General features: G+C 38.6%; 1 protein-coding gene across 2 annotated transcripts in view; it reads right to left on the bottom strand.

Moving 5' to 3' along the window:
• Positions 1 to 12,165, bottom strand: part of TET2 (tet methylcytosine dioxygenase 2) — a 115,402-nt gene that overhangs the window by 70,589 nt on the left and 32,648 nt on the right. For both annotated transcript variants that reach the window (XM_037154447.2, XM_037154448.2), the window contains exon 2: positions 8,624 to 8,769. The gene's annotated coding sequence lies outside the window, so the exon portion shown is untranslated. The remainder of the gene's footprint in view (positions 1 to 8,623; positions 8,770 to 12,165) is intronic.

Here is a 12,165-nt window from a genome sequence, read left to right as displayed (position 1 = left end):
ACTTCGAATAAATATGTAACTACAAACTATATATCTTTGTCCTAATTGCAATACATTTAAAAATGTTCAACTATTCCATTCTATTCTGCATTTTATGTAGAAAGTTTATTTACCTTCCTCTAAAGCTATGTTTTACCCCTTTTTTAAAGTATTTTTTATTGATTTTGCTATTACAGTTTTCCTAATTTTCCCCCCTTTACTCCACCCTGGCCCCAGCATGCCACACCCTTAGTTCCTGTCTATGGGCTGTACATATAGTTCTTTGAATCCTCTGTTTCTGATTCCATTTTTCTCTCTCCCCATCTATTTTATTCCTACTAATTATGCTTCTTATTTCCCATACCATTCCCCCCACATTCCTCCCTTCCTCTTCCCCACTGAAATCCCTCCATGGGATATCCGTTTCTCTGATTCTGTTCCTATTCTAGTTTGGTTAGTTTTTGTTTTCATTGTTTTTCTTTTTCTTTTAGGTTCATTTGTTGATAGTTGTGAGTTTGTTGTCATTTGACCGTTCACAGTTTTTATCTTCTTTTTCTTAGATAAGTCTCTTTAACATTTTATATAATAAGTGCTTGGTAATGATGAACTCCTTGAACTTGACCTTATCTGAGAAGCACTTCATCTGCCCTTCCATTCTAAATGAAAGCTTTGCTGGATAGAGCAATCTGGGATGTAGGTCCTTGCCTTTCTTGACTTCAACTACTTCTTTCCAGCCCCTTCTTGCCTGTAAGGTTTCTTTGGAGAAATTAGGTGACAGTCTTACTGGAACTCCTTTGTAGGTAACTGTCTCCTTACCCCTTGCTTCTTTTAGGATTTTCTGGGTAACTTAAAGATGATGTGAATCTCTTTGGGTCCAAGTTCCTTGGGACTCTCTGGGTTTCCTGGACTTCCTGGAAGTCTATTTCCTTCACTAGATTGGGGAAGTTTTCTTTTATTATTTATTCAAATAAGTTTCCAATTTCTTGCTCTTTTTCTTCTCTTCCTGGGACCCCTATAATTTGGATATTGGAACATTTCAGGTTGTCCCAGAGGTTTGTAAGACTCTCTTCACTTTTTTGAATTCTCATTTCTTCATTCTGTTCCCACTGGATGTTTATTTTTTTCCTTTTGTTCCAAATCGTTGCCTTTAGTCCTGGTTTCCATCCTGTCACTGTTGATTCCCTGAATATTTTGCTTTATTTCGTTTTGGGTATATTTCATTTGTTTTTTTCATTTTTTTTGATTAAGCTCAGTCAGATCTGTGAGCATTTTGATGACCAGGGCCTTAAATTCTCCATCAGATAGGTTGGCTATCTCCTCATCTTTTAGCTCTCTTTCTGAGGCTTTGCTCTGTTCTTTCATTTCGTTCCTATTTCTTCACTCTGGACACCTGGTGAGTTGTAAGGGGGCGGGCCTTATGTAATCACCCAGGCAGGGCAACCCTCCTTGCTGTGCTGCCTGTGGAGGAGGGGCCAGAGAGGGAACAGTGCAGCTCCCCTCCTCATCTCTAGTGCACTTTTCAATGGACCCTCTTGTGAGACTGGGAGTATCTCCCACTGCCACGACTGCTGTAGTTCACAGCCACCTCTGAGTCTCAGTTTCCCTTTAAGGCAGCCCTGCCTGTGCATCCCACCACGTTGGCGCAGACAGCCTTGTGTGCCCAGTGCGTGGAGTTGCAGCAGTTTTTCTGTGTCTGCTCGAGCCATCTTCCACCTTATCTGTCTGGTCGTTCTGGTTAATTTTTTCTTTAATTCCTTGGTTGTTGGGAGTTCCGTGAAGTTTGATTTTCTGGCGCTTCTGGTTGTTTACTGATTTTTAGATTGATTGTTATCCTCCTTTTGGTTGTTCCAGGAAGCGAAGGGGTTCTACCTACTCCTCCATCTTGGCTGGAACTAAAAGCTATGGGTTTTAATACTCACTTCACTGGTTTGGTTAGGGAACCTGGGGCCCTGCAAGCTAGCATGCATTCTCAGCTAGGTCCTCATGACATCATGAAGCCCCTCGCTAAACATCCTGTCTCCCACAAGACCTGCATTCTTAAGTCGCCTGACCACTTTCCTCCTTTTACTTGAGAGTGAAAATCAGAATAAAACAAAAACTGCTGAAAGTTGAATGTTTGTTATGCAAAAGGTTAATAAAATTTTCAGAAATCTGTGTTTTTTTCAATAAATAATTTAGAAAATCATCATCAACTAAACTTTCTAGAAGTTTCAAATCATTTACTGAATTCATAACTCACTAAACAAGGTCTGAAGTGTGTTTATTCATCAAAATTATCATCCAATAGATATCAAACACCCCTAACAGCTTTCAAATTTCTCTTTCTATAGTAAAACATTTATGTTTACCAATAACACTGGAATTAGAATGCTAAATGTATTCCTAAGTCTCTGAAATAGCCAACAAAAGCACAAATCCCAACTATAATAAATTTAATTTGGGGAGGATACTTTAGAAAAAAAAGAAAACAGTATCAAATGGTACTTAAAAATATTGTAACAACAATTGAGCAGCTCTGAGGTTCAAGCTCTGAAATAATGTAACTTTGTACGTCAGATTTACCGTGTGGAGACATTTGACGTTCCAACTATCCCCTCCCTTCCTGTCTCCCCAACTTAATGGGTAGGTGCTGTATCAATTTTAAGAAAGGGCCAGAGAGAATGAAGAAAAATAGAAGATAAAAAGATGACAAAGTGAATCCATCCTTTTGAAGAGTGTGATTAAGTGTCTGCTACATCACCTAACGCTGGGCACAGTGTTAGGCAGAGGAAAAGAAGACACAGCCTTTGTCCTAGGGATGTCTGAGTTCGTGGAGAAAGCAGGAGCACACGACTACAATAAGTGACACTGAGAAACAATGGTGTCACAAATACGAGGCTGCACTGATGAGAAACCTGAGCTGGATCTCTAAGCAGAAAGGGCAGCTGACCAGGGGAGGAACAACAAATACAAAGGCTTAGGATGAGTGAAATAAGTTCTGTTCAAGACCTATAGTTAGGAATAATTATATCCTATAATCTGATGAACAATATGATGCCAAGGAGGTTGAAAAGTAATCGGGAGCCAGACAAGAATATTGAGCACAAACTTTGATCTACTTCCTATAGGCTAGTAGTGCTTAAACTGAGTCCTTTATATACTGTAGGTCCACAGAGCTGCACAGGCCCAGACTGGCTGAAGACAGGTAGAAAGGTGGTCCTACGCACCTTTGCATTGACCACCTCTACAATGACCAGAGGAAAAATGCTAATTGAAATTTAATTCATTTTCATTGAACAAATTCTGTGGGGTGGAGAGAAGGCACATCTGCCACTTTAACAAAGTTTGACAGTAGGTATCCATCAAAGGGTATTTAAGAAGTAGCATGCATGGTCAGATTTGTGTTTAGAATGAGCACACCGGAACACATTCAACTGAGCATTAGAAAATAGGAAGAACAGAAGTAGAGAGAACAGTAAGGACCTGACTAATCCATGGGAAAAGGAAATTCCAGAAAGTAGTAAGAAGGATTATGGTGTGGAGATGCTGGATTCGTGGGTATGGGTGGGAAAGAAAGGTAGAAGTTCTTGTCAAGTTCAGCATTCTCAGCGAAGAAAGAAACAAGTAGGTTAGGAGGACTTAAGGAAGGATGTTGTATGCACATGTGTGTACAGGTGTGTATGTGGAAGGAGAGTCAAGATCTTGAGAAAATGGTCAAGGTTTTTTTTTAAGTCCCTATAAGATCCCTTCTAAGAGTCAAGAACTGTATGTGCCTTGGTTTGAGAATTACGAAATTGTTATACACATATACAATATTAGCTGTACGATCACAGATTCTTCCAGAAACCTATTACTTGTTCTTCTAATTTTCCCAGCTTAAAAAAAAAAAAACAGTCAAAATAGCACACTATTTTCACATTTTTAGGAAAAGATTAGGTCAGAGTTAACATCTGTCAAGATGGATAAACTTCTCTAGTATCTCCATTTATATTAAAACTTTCTTTCAGAATACAAAGTCTATTCACTCAGACTCTCATTTCTGTTTAAAATACCCTATGAGATCAGTGGAGGCAACTGATACTTCACCTTCTGATGGGGAAACTGAAACACAAAAACGGTAAAAATAACTTCCATAGGGTGCATTCTTTTAGCAAGGCTCACTGGTTTGAAACTCATAGTACATGTCATATGCGGTCATCGGTACCAGCAATGCTCTAGAGCTATTTGTGAATTTAGGGATTGTCAGAGTTCTCAGGAGAATCCCATGAGAGTGTCAACAGTCATCTGAAATTCAGTCTCCTGGGACAGTAAGACTACGAGACCGGTTTGGGGCTGAAAACACACATAAGACAGCACATGTAACAGAGGTATCATGTTCACATGGTTGAGTCATGGCTGGCACCATAATGTGGCAAATGAAATGGAGAGAGCGAGGGCATGTATAACACTTGTAAATAGAAAAATAAACATTTTCTATTTTAAATACACCTCTTCTTACTTGCCAGATCATTATAATTTATTAAAAACAAGAAGACATTAACAAACCAATGGGTCCCAGAACAGTTCAGTTGAAGAGTTCAGTTTGAATAGCACTGCAGTAGATGATTTTTGTTTAAAGTCTTATGACTGAAAAGATAAACTGATAGGCTTGTTAGAACAATGACCACTGATTTCAGTTTATAAGATTGATCTTTAAGAAAGCAACATTTGATGTCTTAATTTTAAAGTCGAGGTAATGATTTAAATTTGAGATAGCAGAAACCACTTTTCTTCTGAAAGATAACCAGAAAAAAAGTACAATGATAGAAATACTTATTCCACCTCAAACTATTAAAGAGAAAGAAAGATGGCTTATTTTAAATCAGGAAACATCACCAAGACTAGATTGGAGACTCTAAGCATATGTAGCAATGACCCTCTTCTACTCCTACCAATGGTTCTTGGACCCCGTCTAAACAAGTTAGATCTGTTTCATGAAAGGAGATAAAAAATGTCCCCATTAACTACAAGAGCAGCTAAACACAGTGCTAATGGGCATTTCCAAACCTTCTAACTCTCTTCTCCACAAGCAAGCCAGCAAAACACAAATCACTAACACTTTTCACAGCCAGCATGGGTTTCGGGGTGGTGGGGGAGAGGCTCTTAAAGTGGAAACCTGAGGCCAGTGAAGGTTTTGCCATTAGCTCATGACATGACCTCAGGCAAGTCATGTTCCACCTCTGGGCACCCTGACTTCCCTATTTCTTTTAGCGCCAACACTTCACTGGTCATTTTAAAACTTGAAGAGAAACTTAGACTCCTCCTGTATCTCCCATGTACAAAACCCTGATAAAATCCTCATGATTTTTCCTTAAAAGATATCAAATCTATCTTCCCTTTCAGACTTATTTTTATTATAGTAATCCTTTTAAATCACACTCTAACCATTTCCCCCATCTCCCCACTCTTCTAAACTTGTCAAAATAATAACATTGTTAAAGACTTGAAATACCTTGTTACTTACTGCTTCAACTGTTCCTCAACATTTGCCAGACAGCAAGTAATAATCTTAGGTCTGGCCTTACGATTTTACAAAATTTGGCTCCACCTGCTTTGCCATCTTCTCTCCCACTGCTTGCCCACTGTGCACAAGACTGCTGCCTCTGCCCCTCCCCCAAGCCCTAAGCCCAGCAGACCCATGCCCTCAAAGCCAACATCCTTATTTCACTTCACCTCATGCTCCCCTCCACCTGTCTCTAGTGGCATATTGTATGTGTGTGTGTTGTTTGTAAAAATAACTTGAACTAGAACTTTTTCCTTGGAGTTTCTTTTTGAGCATCACTGACATATAAATGACACATTGTAAGATCAGTATATATAAGGTACCATATAATAATTTGATATAGACATTGTAAAAAAAAAGGTCCCCTCATGAAGTTAATTAACACATTCATCATTTCACATATTTAAAAATTTTTTTGGTGAGAACATTTAAATTCTACTCTCTTAGCAAATTTCAATTATACAATACAGTGTTATAATCACATGCTCAGACTTTATCTATCTTATAATTGAAAGTTTGCACTCTTTTACCAATTATTCATATTCTTTTTATCCTTCAAGTTCTAGGCCACAGCCTGCCATGTATTTTTGCGGTCCCCTCTGACTGTTGTAGTCTACACGAACTGTGCTATTCCTTGAACTTCCAAAGCTCGTATCTGTATCACTTGGGTATATGGATACATGTTTATTGGTAGGATAGGATGAAGTTGCAGAAGATGCTCTGATTTTCTCGGACTCACCTGGAAAACTGTTTACAGTTCTAAGGCTTTGTGGCTCTTCTCTTCTCCCTGGAATACTCTTTATCTTTACTATGTAACTTTATGATTATGTTTCTATTTCTTTTTTGCACTTTTTATTTATCTTGTTTTTGTCTGTCTCCCACTCTAGATTCTAAGCTAAACAATGAAAAGAAAACTTTTATATATTTTGCTCATTAATGCATTCTAGTTCTTAAAGAGTGCCTGGTATTTGCTAAGTTACTCAAGAAATAGTTTTTTTTTAAGATTTTATTTATTTATCTTTAGAGGGGAAGGGAAGGAGAGAAGGAGAGGAATATCCATGTATGGTTGCCTCTTGTGGGTCCCCTGCTGGGAACTGGCCTGCAACCCAGGCATGTGCCCTGACTGGGAATCAAACCGAGATCCTTTGGTTCCCAGGCCTGTGCTCAATCCACTGAGCTACACCAGCCAGGGAAAGAAATACTTTTAAACTAAATTCACTAATAAAAAACTGAAAGCAGCATTAATAATAGCAATAACAAAGGCTAGTATAAAATTGAGAACTTATTATGTGCCAAGCCCTATAACATATCATCCACATAATATTATATTATTCCATTATATTAACTGTCACCTATTTGCTAAGTAAAACAGGCTTAAAGAGGTTAAATAATTTTCCAAAGAACATATAGCTAATAAATGTTACTAAAATATAAGCCCTAGGCGTATTTGCTACTGAAAATAAGTCCTAGACTGACCTTATCAAAGTACAGGAAAGTAAATGCAAACTAAGATATTTTTTGCACACGAGGGCTACTTGTAAAATCTTATTTTCTTTTTTAACATATAGATAATAATTTAATTTCTTGACCTCATTTCTTGCTGGTAATTTATCTTCACTTTTCTGTAAACTTCTGCACTTTCCTACCTACCCATCTCTCACCTCCAAGAAGACAAAATCTTAGGACTTGACTAAAGAGATAAGAATTTCACTTTGAAAATTCCTCTCAGTTCTTAAGGTCAAGTACAGAGTGAGCAGTCACAGTCCTCACAGTGAAAGGCAAAGCATCCTCTAAGGGAGGAGGGGAAAAGCAAAGAATGCTTTATTCATAATTACCTAAGATTTTCCAGCATGAGAGGGGAAAGAGGAAGTCTATTTTCAGTGACAATGATTACTCTAAAAACATTAGCATGCAAGGGGAAAATTTTCATTCTGAGAGTTACTACAGTGCTGAGTTCTCTTTCCCTTACTTAAAACTCCCAGGGCAGAGAGGTAATCTAGGCAAAGGCATTTGCCCTGTGTCTCGAAAATGGCAACATCCAGGAATCATGGGAGTTTAACTGAGGACACCCTGGAAAGGGTTTCTCAGCACCAGGTCCATCGCTGAAAAGTATCAAGTGGCAGAGTGCATACTTATATCCTCAGAAGTCTGGAGTGAGGGCACAGATTATAGCTACATGGGCTTTCTGGGAAACCAAAGCTGAATCACTTGCTAAAGGAGTTACAGAAGGAAAAAAAAAAAGCCTCATGATACCTTTTTTCTAGCTAACCTCCATTTTCTTTCCTGCAAGGTCTTCATAATTTTAACTGGATTATAATAAAGACAAAGCTATGTAGTAGAATTCATTCTAGTGTCCACTTTAAATATTTTGGAATAAGAGTACATGCATTACCTCCTTTTACTCATCCACATAGGTGATACTGATCTGATAAATAACCCTTATGGTGGGACCTTCATTAGCAGGTCAGTGACATTCAGAACAAAATTGATCTCTGTTAAGATCAACTCTAAGAACGTGATGTAAAAAGTATTTGGTGTCTCTCTCTCTGTGAGTTTTCTATGTTTTTTCAATCATGTTAAAAAAGAACATGTAAACTATGACATAAGTTTTCCTAAATTCTGTCATTTTATATGTTAGTTCTTTACTAGTTCTCTGGAGCCAAATTGTCATGAAGCCCAGCTGCCTAGGCTCAGCAGGTGCTCACTTTTCAGTCCAGCAGATGACCACAAGTATCATTTTTTGGTCCTCAACAAGACTGAGACAAAGTGGCCACAGTGATGTAAAAATGGACAGCAGAAATATGGGGGCAAGTGGTTACAGATATCACATTTCTCCACGCTTATAGCTGTATTTGCATGGTGGTTATCACTTTAAAAGTCACAGACATTGAGAATCCGATGAAAGTCTTTTCTCCAGAAAAATGAAGCATATACACAAAACTCAGCACACAACTTTGGGGAATTCATAGATTTTAAAGTCTAAGCCATGTGTCTAGAACATAGATAATACAGGTAGTTGAGAGAGTACAGAGGAACTCGGAGTTGAGCTTGGAAGAGACATTTACCATAAAATTGGGGATAAACTTCTCCCACGCCAAGCACCAACTGTCCCCACTGTCTTACCAGCAGCTCTGTCCCTCACTGCTCCTCCTGGATCACGGCCGGCTGGCTGCTGCTGAGCCCATCTCCTGCTTCCAAGCGTGGTAACTCAACGGGAACAAGGGCAAGTAAACAATCTTAAGAGGGTCTGCTGCTGAATGTTGGCCAGCCTGGGAAAGACACAGAGTGAATATTTTTAAGTTAGCAAAAAGAAACAAGGCATGCACATCTGGTATGAAAGCTATTACATAGAGTTTAAAAGGTTTAAGATGCCCATAATTGGATATTTCCACTACACCGTTGGCTGTTAAAAAAGAATTAGGGTTGGAGGATCTTTCTCAAAGCAGTGAAACTCCCAAATGCACCACAATAACACTGTCTAATGTTTGTAAAGCACTTTGCAATGCCCACAGCATCTCTGCCGACTCCGGTGCTCCTCACATCTTGATTGTGACAATCGAGCAGGCTTGGGGTCCACTGGCTCAGAGTCCTTCATGTGTTTAACCACAAGGCTCTCAGTCCTGGCTGCAATGCTATCACATGCATGTGAAGCTGAGGCCTCTGCTCAGAGATTGTGATTTGTTGGACTAAAATGAAGCCTTATTCCCCAAGTTATTCTAAGGTGCAGTCAGGACTGAGAATCACTAGTCTAAACCCCTGTACTTGCTGAGATGTAGCACTACCTTAACCAGTAAACAGCAAATGCTTATTCAGAATATTTTATCAAGGCAATGTGCTAAGTGACTGGAGAAGATAAAGCATCATAACACGTGGCCCCTTTAATTTAGCTGGAGAGATTGGACACGTACTTTTAAAATATTACCTACTAACGTACATAACCAAATATATATAACCAAAGTGCACTGGTCAAAGATGTAGTAAAAGTCTTGTAGTTAAAATGTCTACTGGCTACAAAAAGGAGAGATTATCATCCATGAAATAAAGGAGGAAATTGAACGCGTGGTCTGGGAAAGTCTTCTGAGTTCTAAGGGCAGGGTGAAATTCAGAGAAAGACAGACAGGAACAGGAAGAGAGCACTTTTAGGTCAGAAGAGCTGTAAGGATATGTATCACACATTGAGGGAGAATCAAAAGCTCGTCTGACTGCAGGATTGCTATAAGGGAACATTAGAAGAATTTGGACAGGCAGATTTGAGTCAGAGCATAAAGAATATCGGTAAAATGGCTAAGGAAGTTGGGCCATTTATCCAAATATCTGAAAATAGTATCTGGAATAACACTGGAAGCTGTTGAAAGCTGGTGCCCCAAGGGGTCTTAGTAAATTTACTGAGTTCTGAGTAAATGTTAGTCAAAGTGCTGGGTGTGTTACATGTGTTACCTCATTTAACACAAACAGCTGGTGAGGTAGTTATTATTGTCCCTATTGTACCGAGTGAGAAGAGAGGCCACTCAATGTTCTCAAAGTCACGAAGCTAGAAATAATAAGCTGAGACTGGAGCACACTGTCCCTTTAGAAATAAGGCATCACGTAGGTTTTTTAACAACTGAGGTATAATTCACATATCATAAAATGCATCCCTTTAAAATATACAATTCAGCATTTTTAATATATCCAACAAGGTGTGCCATTATTGCCACTATCTAAAATCTAGAACAGTTCGATCACTCCTCAATTAAATCCAGTACCCATTTGGAATCAGTTCTCATTCATCCGTCCTCTAGTTAATTGAGTTTCTCTCTCTATGGATTTGCCTATTTTGGCTATTTCAAATAAATACAGTGCTGTACAATTTGGCTCTTTGTGTCTGGTGTCTTAGCACAATGTTTCCAAGGTTCATCTACATGTTAGTGTGTATTACTACTTCCTCTTTATTGGTGAGTAACATTCCACTGTATAGGTGTATCACATTGTATTCATTATGGTCATTTGAGGTATTTCTACTTGTCGCTATTATACATAATGCTGCTATGAACATTTATTTACATACAAGTATTTCTTATTGTAGTAAAATGTATGTAATATAAAATTCGCCATCTTAACCTTATTTTAATTGTCCATACAGTTCTATGGCAACCATCTATGACAAGTTATTCACCACCCATCTCAAGAACTTCATCTTCTCAAAATGAAACTCTGTGCCCATTAAATACTAACTTCCCATTTTCCCCTCTCCAAAGCTCCTGGCAAACACAATTATACTTTTTGTCTCTATGAGTTTGATTATTCTGTATACCGCGTATAAGCAGACTCATACAATATTTGTCTTTTTGTGACTGGCTACTTCATTTAGCACATGTCTTTAATACTCTTCCATGTTGTAGCACGTGTCATAATTTCCTTCCTTTTTTTCCATTTACTTGTATTAGCATTTTTTATGCTGAATTTACTCCTGCAGCATAACTGTTTATTTCTTCAGTTTCTCCTGGGATGTTATTGTCCTTCTGTGCAACCTCCCCTTCTGGTTCAGACACGATCTGCTCTTTTTCAGTAGGATCATCTTGGTGTAGCAGGGAGAGCCCATGTAGGGGTTCATCTGCCCATGAGCTCTGTAAATTCTGTGCCACGTTTTGGGAACTTTGTTCACCTGGATGTGCTCAATAACCAGAGAATTTATATCTGAAACCTTAACTTTCTGCATTTTTAAGCATGTGTAACAAAAATTCAGCAGTCTTTTCAGGCCATCTACCCTGTGTCCAGCCCCACTGTTTGGCCTGGGCATACCTACCAACTCCACCACTCTAAGGACAGAATGGTACACATTACTTTTGTAAAGTGACATCCTGAAGATACTGATGGCTTTTCAAGTATGCGTGACTTTGATGGCCTGGGCAGTTTCACGCATGTTCCGAAAGTGAATATGATGATCTGAACTTCTTGATTTGCATGACTTTGTGGGATTTTCTTGGTCAAATGTATAGAAAACCATTATCAAAGGTCACCTCTGGCCGCTTGTGGGAAGAGCTCCTTCCGTTTTTAAGGTGGAACAGTATTCCATTATACATTACATTTTGTTTATCCACTCATTTGTCGATGCACACTTGGGTTACTTTCACCTTCAAGATGCTGTGAATAATGCCGCTTTGAACATGAGCATTCATAATTACTCTAAGCTTCGTGTGGATACACGTTTTCAATTCTCTGGGGAGTAGGAGTCTTAGGAGTAGAATTGCTGGGAAATATGGTTATTCTGTTTAACCTTTCGAGGAACTGTCAAACTGCTTTTGCAAAGTGGCTGTACTATTTTCCATTTCTATCAGCAACATATTAGTGTTCTAATTCTTCCACACCCTCACCAACAGTTGTTACTGTCTGTCTTTTTTATTATAGCTATCCTAGTGGGTGTGAAGTAGAAGATTTAGGTGTTAACATAATATAAGCAAGATATTAACTTCCTGTAGTGGTTCGGATATAAACTGGTAAGAGAATGAGAAGGCTCCAGAGGAAATGAAACATAATGACCAAGCAGAAAAATACTACTGATTGAGAAATGAGTGGACTTTAGTAACATCTATATGTAGGAAGAAAAAAGATTCATTTAGAGTAATAAAGTTTTGAGTTTGCTAGCTTGAAAGAATGATGGTATTAATCTGAGAAATGGACAATTC

The sequence above is a fragment of the Artibeus jamaicensis genome, unplaced genomic scaffold, assembly GCF_021234435.1.
Source record: "Artibeus jamaicensis isolate MK-2021 breed Jamaican fruit bat unplaced genomic scaffold, CSHL_Jam_final scaffold_3222, whole genome shotgun sequence".
NCBI classification, from domain to species: domain Eukaryota; kingdom Metazoa; phylum Chordata; class Mammalia; order Chiroptera; family Phyllostomidae; genus Artibeus; species Artibeus jamaicensis.
The sequence above is the reverse complement of the archived record's forward strand: the minus strand, read 5'-3'. Positions and strand labels throughout refer to the sequence as shown.